The sequence below is a fragment of the Neoarius graeffei genome, chromosome 14 (genome assembly GCF_027579695.1).
Source record: "Neoarius graeffei isolate fNeoGra1 chromosome 14, fNeoGra1.pri, whole genome shotgun sequence".
In the NCBI taxonomy this organism is placed as follows: domain Eukaryota; kingdom Metazoa; phylum Chordata; class Actinopteri; order Siluriformes; family Ariidae; genus Neoarius; species Neoarius graeffei.
The window spans coordinates 58,674,526-58,681,639 of NC_083582.1; positions in this window are offsets into that span (position 1 = coordinate 58,674,526).

The window sequence follows — 7,114 nt, forward strand, 5'->3', positions numbered from 1 at the left end:
AACCATTATATGGGAATGTTTTTACTTTGACAAAATCTGTTTACCCTTAAAATCTGACTTCATCTATCTCTCTCTCTCTCTCTCTCTCTGCTGCATTTCTAACATGACCAAATCAATCTTCAGTATCCGTCAGTATCCAAACTTTACTGCATTGTGAAAAAGCCTATACAGCTGCTTTTGCACTAAAATAGTGTGATCCAATTGACCAAAGCCACTTTGGTGAAAGAATAGAAATATTCTTGGTTTCTCACTGTGTCAGTGTAGTTGTTAACTGTGCTGTGTGTGCTAGAAGCATCCTGTCATAGATTTGTGAATAAAATTCCTAAATTCAGGGGCTACCAGATTTATCAGCACCACCAGTGGTTGTATGAATATCAGTAGAAAATAGACACGAAGAAGAAGAAGAAGAAGAAGCATGGCTCAAGCTGTGGAACTATGCCTGATATGATTTTCATTTGTGCTGATAGTTTTCTGCCTATATCACTGGATCATCAGTAACACTTCATTAACAGTGATTGAAAGGTCACATTTGAAATTCAGCTTCAGGTGTGATGAATGGGAATGAGGTGGATTGTTTACTCTATCATCCTTTTTCCTGGATGGCACAGTGGTGTAGTGGTTAGCACTCTTGCCTCACAGCAAGAAGGTTCTGGGTTTGAGCCCAGTGGCCAACAGGGGCCTTTCTGTGTGGAGTTTGCATGTTCTCCCTGTGTCTGTGTGTTCCTCCGGGTGCTCTGGTTCCCCCCACAGTCCAAAGACATGCAGGTTAGGCTAATTGGTGGCTCTAAATTGACCGTAGGTGTGATGTGAGTGTGAATGGTTATTTGTCTCTATGTGTCAGCCCTGTAATGATTTGGTGACTTGTCCAGGGTGTACCCTGCCTCTTGCCCATAGTCAGCTGGGATAGGCTCCAGCTTACCTGTGACCCTGCACAGGATAAGTGGTTACGGACAATGGATCGATCCTTCCCCCCCATGCCTTTGAAAAAGAAACTAAAAGTTAATAAACTACACACACTGTACAATGAAAGCACAGATTAAGTTAAAGTACAGATGACAACTGGAAGTTTATTGTGCAAAACTTTTCTGTACAAGTTATTTATATGCATTATTCAGGGGAAATCCAGCATGAACCCAGTAGGACTTAAAAAAAAACCTGCCTGTCTATATTTATGTCTTCATGAGTTTTGTTCTGAAGTTGTTGATAGATATTAGATATCATCCCTCCATCCATTGTCACAATCAACCGTCACTGCCTAAATGTAAGGAGTTGTTGCTGTCATGCATTTGTGACTGAAATTTCTAAACATGGCCCATTACTGACCCACACTTCTCCTGGATGGCATAACACTGTGGAATAACAGTGACAAACTCATCCAAATCTTGATGCCAGAACTCAAATATGACTCAGTGTACATCCATTTCCCAGGCCTGATGTGGAACAGAGCTGACAGCTGGACTACTGCAATTCAAGACACAAGCTGGTTGTATTCAATTCAAAACTGGTTGAATGTGTGCCATTTTTGACCTAGATTCCAAATGATGTGTAAAAAAGGGGCTATATTTGGCCCAAAATCTATGGGTGTTGGCTTATGTGGGTACCAGGCCAGCTCCCTTATAATAGACTCATTTTGCTAAGGGCTTGAGGCACTGAGTCTGAAGAGAAAGAGTGGAATAAGCGTTTCCGTTTGTGTGTATGAGTGTATTTCATCTTGATGAATCAAGCTGGTGGTAGGGGTGAATCAGAGTGTGGATGTGTGTATATGTGTGTCAAGAGGGTCACTAAGTCGGTAATGTGTGAATAGATCGCTCCAGGGCACATTTCTCATCTTATCTCAGGCTAGGAAATCGATAGAGAGAGGCTGTCAATTTCTCACTCACGCTCTCTTTCCTCTCCATTGTTCTTTTTCTCATAAATAAACCTCATCATATTTATTAAGCTATTCTGCCTGATTTTCATCCACCAGCAACCAACCCTATGTCCTATTGCCCCTCCTCAGAGCACTTCCCTAGATACACACAAACAAGCAGATATTCTCAGTTAGGAAGGGTTTTTTTTTCAATTATGAATTTATATCCATGCAAAATATACAGTAAGTATACTTTATTTTCTGTCATCAATGATGTTTCTTTTTTCATCATTTTCATCCATCCATTATCTGTAACCACTTATCCTGTGCAGGGTTGCAGACAAACTGGAGCCTATCCCAGCTGATTATGGGCGAGAGGTGGCATACACCCTGGACAAGTCACCACAGGGCTGACACATAGAGACAAATAACCATTCACACTCACATTCACACCTACAGTCAATTTAGAGCCACCAATTAGCCTAACCTGCATGTCTTTGGACTGTGGGGGAAAACAGAGCACCCGGAGGAAACCCACGCAGACATGGAGAGAACATGCAAACTCCACACAGAAAGGCCCCTATTGGCCACTGGGCTCAAACCCAGAAGCTTCTTGCTATGAGGCAATAGTGCTAACTACTACACCACCGTGCCGCCCCTTTGATCATTTTCATTAAATTAAAAAGAATAGACATTAAAAATAAAATAATTTCACAGATTATTTACGAATAAACTGAACTTAATTTGTTTACATTATGAAAACTAAAAGCTAAATTAGGAGTGGTATGAAATCAATATAATTTGCATTATTTACAATATACATAACTAATGAAAGATGCACTTTATGGTGAATAACCAGAAGCTACAGGGTTAGTATTTATAAAATCACTCATGGACAGTACTTCCATTCACATGGTAAACAGATGTAGAAAGTATATGTTAGAAATGATTTCTAGCAGAAGCAATAACAGACATTCATCAGCATTAGCTCTTAATAGCTATATTATCTTTTACCACACATACATACAGACATACATGGTTCTAAAATATTACTCAATGCCAAGTTCTACTCTAGTAGAACAGTAGAAGCAAGGATATATATATACACACAGTGCCTTGCAAAAGTATTCATCCCCCTTGGTGATGCTGCATTACAAGCTGGAATTAAAATGGATTTTTGGAGGGTGAGCAGCATTTCATTTACACAACATGCCTACCACTTTAAAGGTGCAAATTGCTTTTTTATTGTGACACAAACAATAATTAAGATGAAAAAATGGAAATCTAGAGTATGCATAGGTATTCACCCTCTTTCATATGAAACCCCTAAATAAGAGCTGGTCTTCACTTCATAAGTCACATAATTAGTTGATTAAGATCCACCTGTGTGCAATCAAAGTGTCACATGATCTGTCACATGATGTCTGTATAAATCAACCTGTTCTGGAAGGACCCTGAGTCTATAACACTACTAGCAAACAACATGAAAATCAAGGAGCACTCCAAACAGGTCAGAGACAAAGTTGTGGAGAAGTATAGATCAGGTTTGGGTTATAAAAAAAATCCCAATGATTCTCTGGTCAAATGAGACAAAAATTAAGGTTTGGGTTAAAAAAAATCCCAAACTTTGAATATCCCACAGATCACCACTAAATCCATTATAGCAAAATGGAAAGAATATAGCACCACTACAAACCTGACAAGAGAAGGTTGCCCACCAAAACTCACAGACTGGCCAAGGAGGGCATTAATCAGAGATGCAACAAAGACACCAACTATAACACTGAAAGAGCTGCAAAGATCCATGGTGGCCATGGGAGTATCTGTTCATAGGACTAGTTTAAGCCGTACAGTCCACAGAGTGGGGCTTTATGGAAGAGAAAAAAGCCATTGCTGAAGAAAACATATTTGGAGTTTACCCAACAGCATGTGGCAGACTCCCCAAACACATAGAAGATGATTCTCTGGTCAAATGAGACAAAAATTGATCTTTTTGGCCATCAAGGGAAATGCCATATGTGGCGCAAACACAACACCCTGAGTACACCATCCCGACAATGAAGCATGGTGGTGGCAGCATCATGCTGTGGGGATGTTTTTCATCTGCAGGGACAGGAAAGCTGAACATGACTGAAGGAAAGATGGATGGCACTAAATACAGGGCTATTCTGGAGGAAAACCTGCTAGAGTCGGGCAGAGGTTTGAGACTGAGATGAAGGTTCACGATCCAGCAGGACAATGACCCTAAACATCCTGCTAAAGCTACACTGTAGTGGTTTAAAGGGAAACATTTAAATGTCTTGGAATGGTCTAGTCAAAGCCCAGACCTCAATCCAATTGAGAATCTGTGGCATAACTTGAAGATTGCTGTACACCAACGCAACCCATCTAACTTGAAGGAGTTGGAGCAGTTTTGCCTTGAGGAATGGGCAAAAATCCCAGTGGCTAGATGTGCTAAGCTAATAGAGACATACCCCAAGAGACTTGCAGCTGTAATTGTAGCAAAAGGTGGCTCTATAAAGTATTGACTTTGGGGGAACAATACCTATGCACACTCCAGATTTCTGTTTTTTTTCTTCTTAATTATTGTTTGTGTCACAATAAAAAAAAAGTGCACCTTTAAAGTGGTAGGCATGTTGTGTAAATCAAATGGTGCTAACCCTCCAAAACTCCATTTTAATTCCAGCTTGTAATGCAAGAAAACAGGACAAACACCAAGGGGGATGAATACTTTTGCAAGGCACTGTATATATTGGAAGCAGCTTTGGTGTTCCTTGTAACAGAAATAACATGCAGCCATAATTAATTAATAATCAAATAAGTTATTACGGACTTAGCATACTATATAGATTTAATATTTAGAATTTTTATATCTATGTAACAAGCACATGATTCTATTTACAGTATTCTGATTGAATATTGTGTCAGTAATTTCAAATGTTAGTTTCAACGGGAAAACACCATTCATTTTTAAATACTAACATTAACACGACATACAATTTTAGGATTTACTGTATACTGATTAAATAGATAATATATAAAACATTATGTCTAATAATTATATTTATTACACTGCTTTGTTGAATACTCAATTCTGGTTGGTCAATTATGGCATTTTACAGTCCGTCATTTATGAATAACAGAATGTTGCTATGCGCACAGTTCTGATCATAGACTCTGGAGGACCAGATCCAAATCATATCAGTCCACAGAAAGAAGTCTGGTAAATCATCAAATTAATAACATTAGCTAATTTGAGACACCCTGTGGAAAAGAAAGAAAGAAAGAAAGAAAGAAAGAAAGAAAGAAAGAAAGAAAGAAAATAATACCTCCATCAAGAACACCTTGGAAGGTTTTCCCAATCTTAATTTTAGTTTAGTTTAATTTTAATTATAATGCTTAGGAGGCTAATCTTAAGAAAACGCCAGAGTTTATGTTGCTATGGATACAGTTCCAACTGTAGAAACCACCATTCTATTTTAGTTTTAGTGGAAGCAATAAAATAATTTTTAAATCAATATTTTGTGTCAAATTATTGATTTCTTTTATAAGTAACCATGTAATAATTGGGATAACGTGCAGCAAGACACTCATTCATTATTGCAAAATAAACTCCTTCAGGGTGATTCAAGACCCCACTACTTCACACTGGGGTCCTGCATCATCCTGTTGGGGTTTATTTTGCTGTAATGAATGGCACATTGTATATTATCCCTACAGTATAAAACAATGTTAGATAATACAAATAATCATGTGCCCCTTAACAGAAATAAATGTTCATAAAAATAGCATTCTTTTCAGTTCCCCAACAACGTAACAAACTCGAGCCCAAGAGGTTTTGATTCTAGATATTTTTTTCCTCAGACTCTCAGGCTAGCTGGTCCCTGGGGAAGCTCCACTGGACAAAGTTTCTTTGCAAATGGAAACTCTGCATCTCTGCGTTTTGTTTTTCAATAAGGGTTATTTCCATACTCCCCTAGGTGACGGAGAACTCCCCACACATTCAGGCTCTTCTTTAGACATACGAATAAACTGCAATACTTTAATACATCACACTTTTGGCCTTTTCTATACAAATGCATCAATAGAGCCTTTTCAGCCTTGCAGACACAGGAAAGCTGGACAAAAACAAAGCCTCATATAGTTTATATGAATGTGTTATCGTATTATAAAAATGCTTTTCTTCTAAGACCATGGTAATGATAATAAATGCCCTTAAATGAGGAGTTCAAAATTGGCCCCTATGTGTGATGCATCTAATTAAGAATTGCCATGTATTACTTGGATTATCTTTTCCTGACTAATTAGATTTAATTCCTCCTTGTCATTATTAGAGAAGTCTGGTGGCATCATGGAGAGCTGAAATAAACACTGCTGTTTGTGGGGGAGCAAGCTGTTAACCCTGGGAATGAATGAATGAATTGATGAATGAATGAAAGGCTTACCTAAATGTCTTTATCTTCATTTGAAAGGACATTGGTACAAATATTTAAACATGACTCTCACAGTAAACAGAGTGTCTGCATGTGTTAATCACTGGAACTGAAGGGATGAATAATATGAACTCATTTCTGTTTATGTGCAAGCCTCAAGCAATACCTCAACACTGTTTACAATAATCTTAATGCACTTAGATTTAGAACAACCAGCATATAATTTAGACATTGTGAACACCATATTATGGCTAAACAGATTACTCTTTCGATTCAACCTCTTTAAAGTTTAGACTCGTTACATAAACTGGATGAAAAACCTGACTGATTCTAAATTGCTGCTTGGGAAAAACATTTCAGTTTGTTCGTAATGTGAACATTGCAATGTACTTGTATATTGTGATCCTGTCTAGGGTTTGTGCTTGAGAAAGAAGAGATTCAAAGTGCAGTTGGAGCAAAACACAGGCTGGTGTTAGACTCCTTGGCTTAATATTCTGATCAAAGGCTGGCATCTGTGAACTCTGTAGTGAAGAGTTTATCAGACCAACACTCATCGTGCATAGAAATGAGCTGCCTGAAACCATTCTTTTAGAAGAACAACAACTTTATTCATCACGTGTACACTTAAGCACAGTGAAATTCCTCAGTGCATTTAACCCATCTGAAGCACTGAACACACACATGAGCAAGCACACACGCATATCCAGAGCAGTGGGGAGCCACGCTACAGTGCCCAGGGAGCAGTTGGGGGTTAGATGCCTCGCTTAAGGGCACCTCAGCCTAAGGCCACTCCAAGTTAACCTAGCTGCATGTCTTTGAGTTGTGGGGGAAA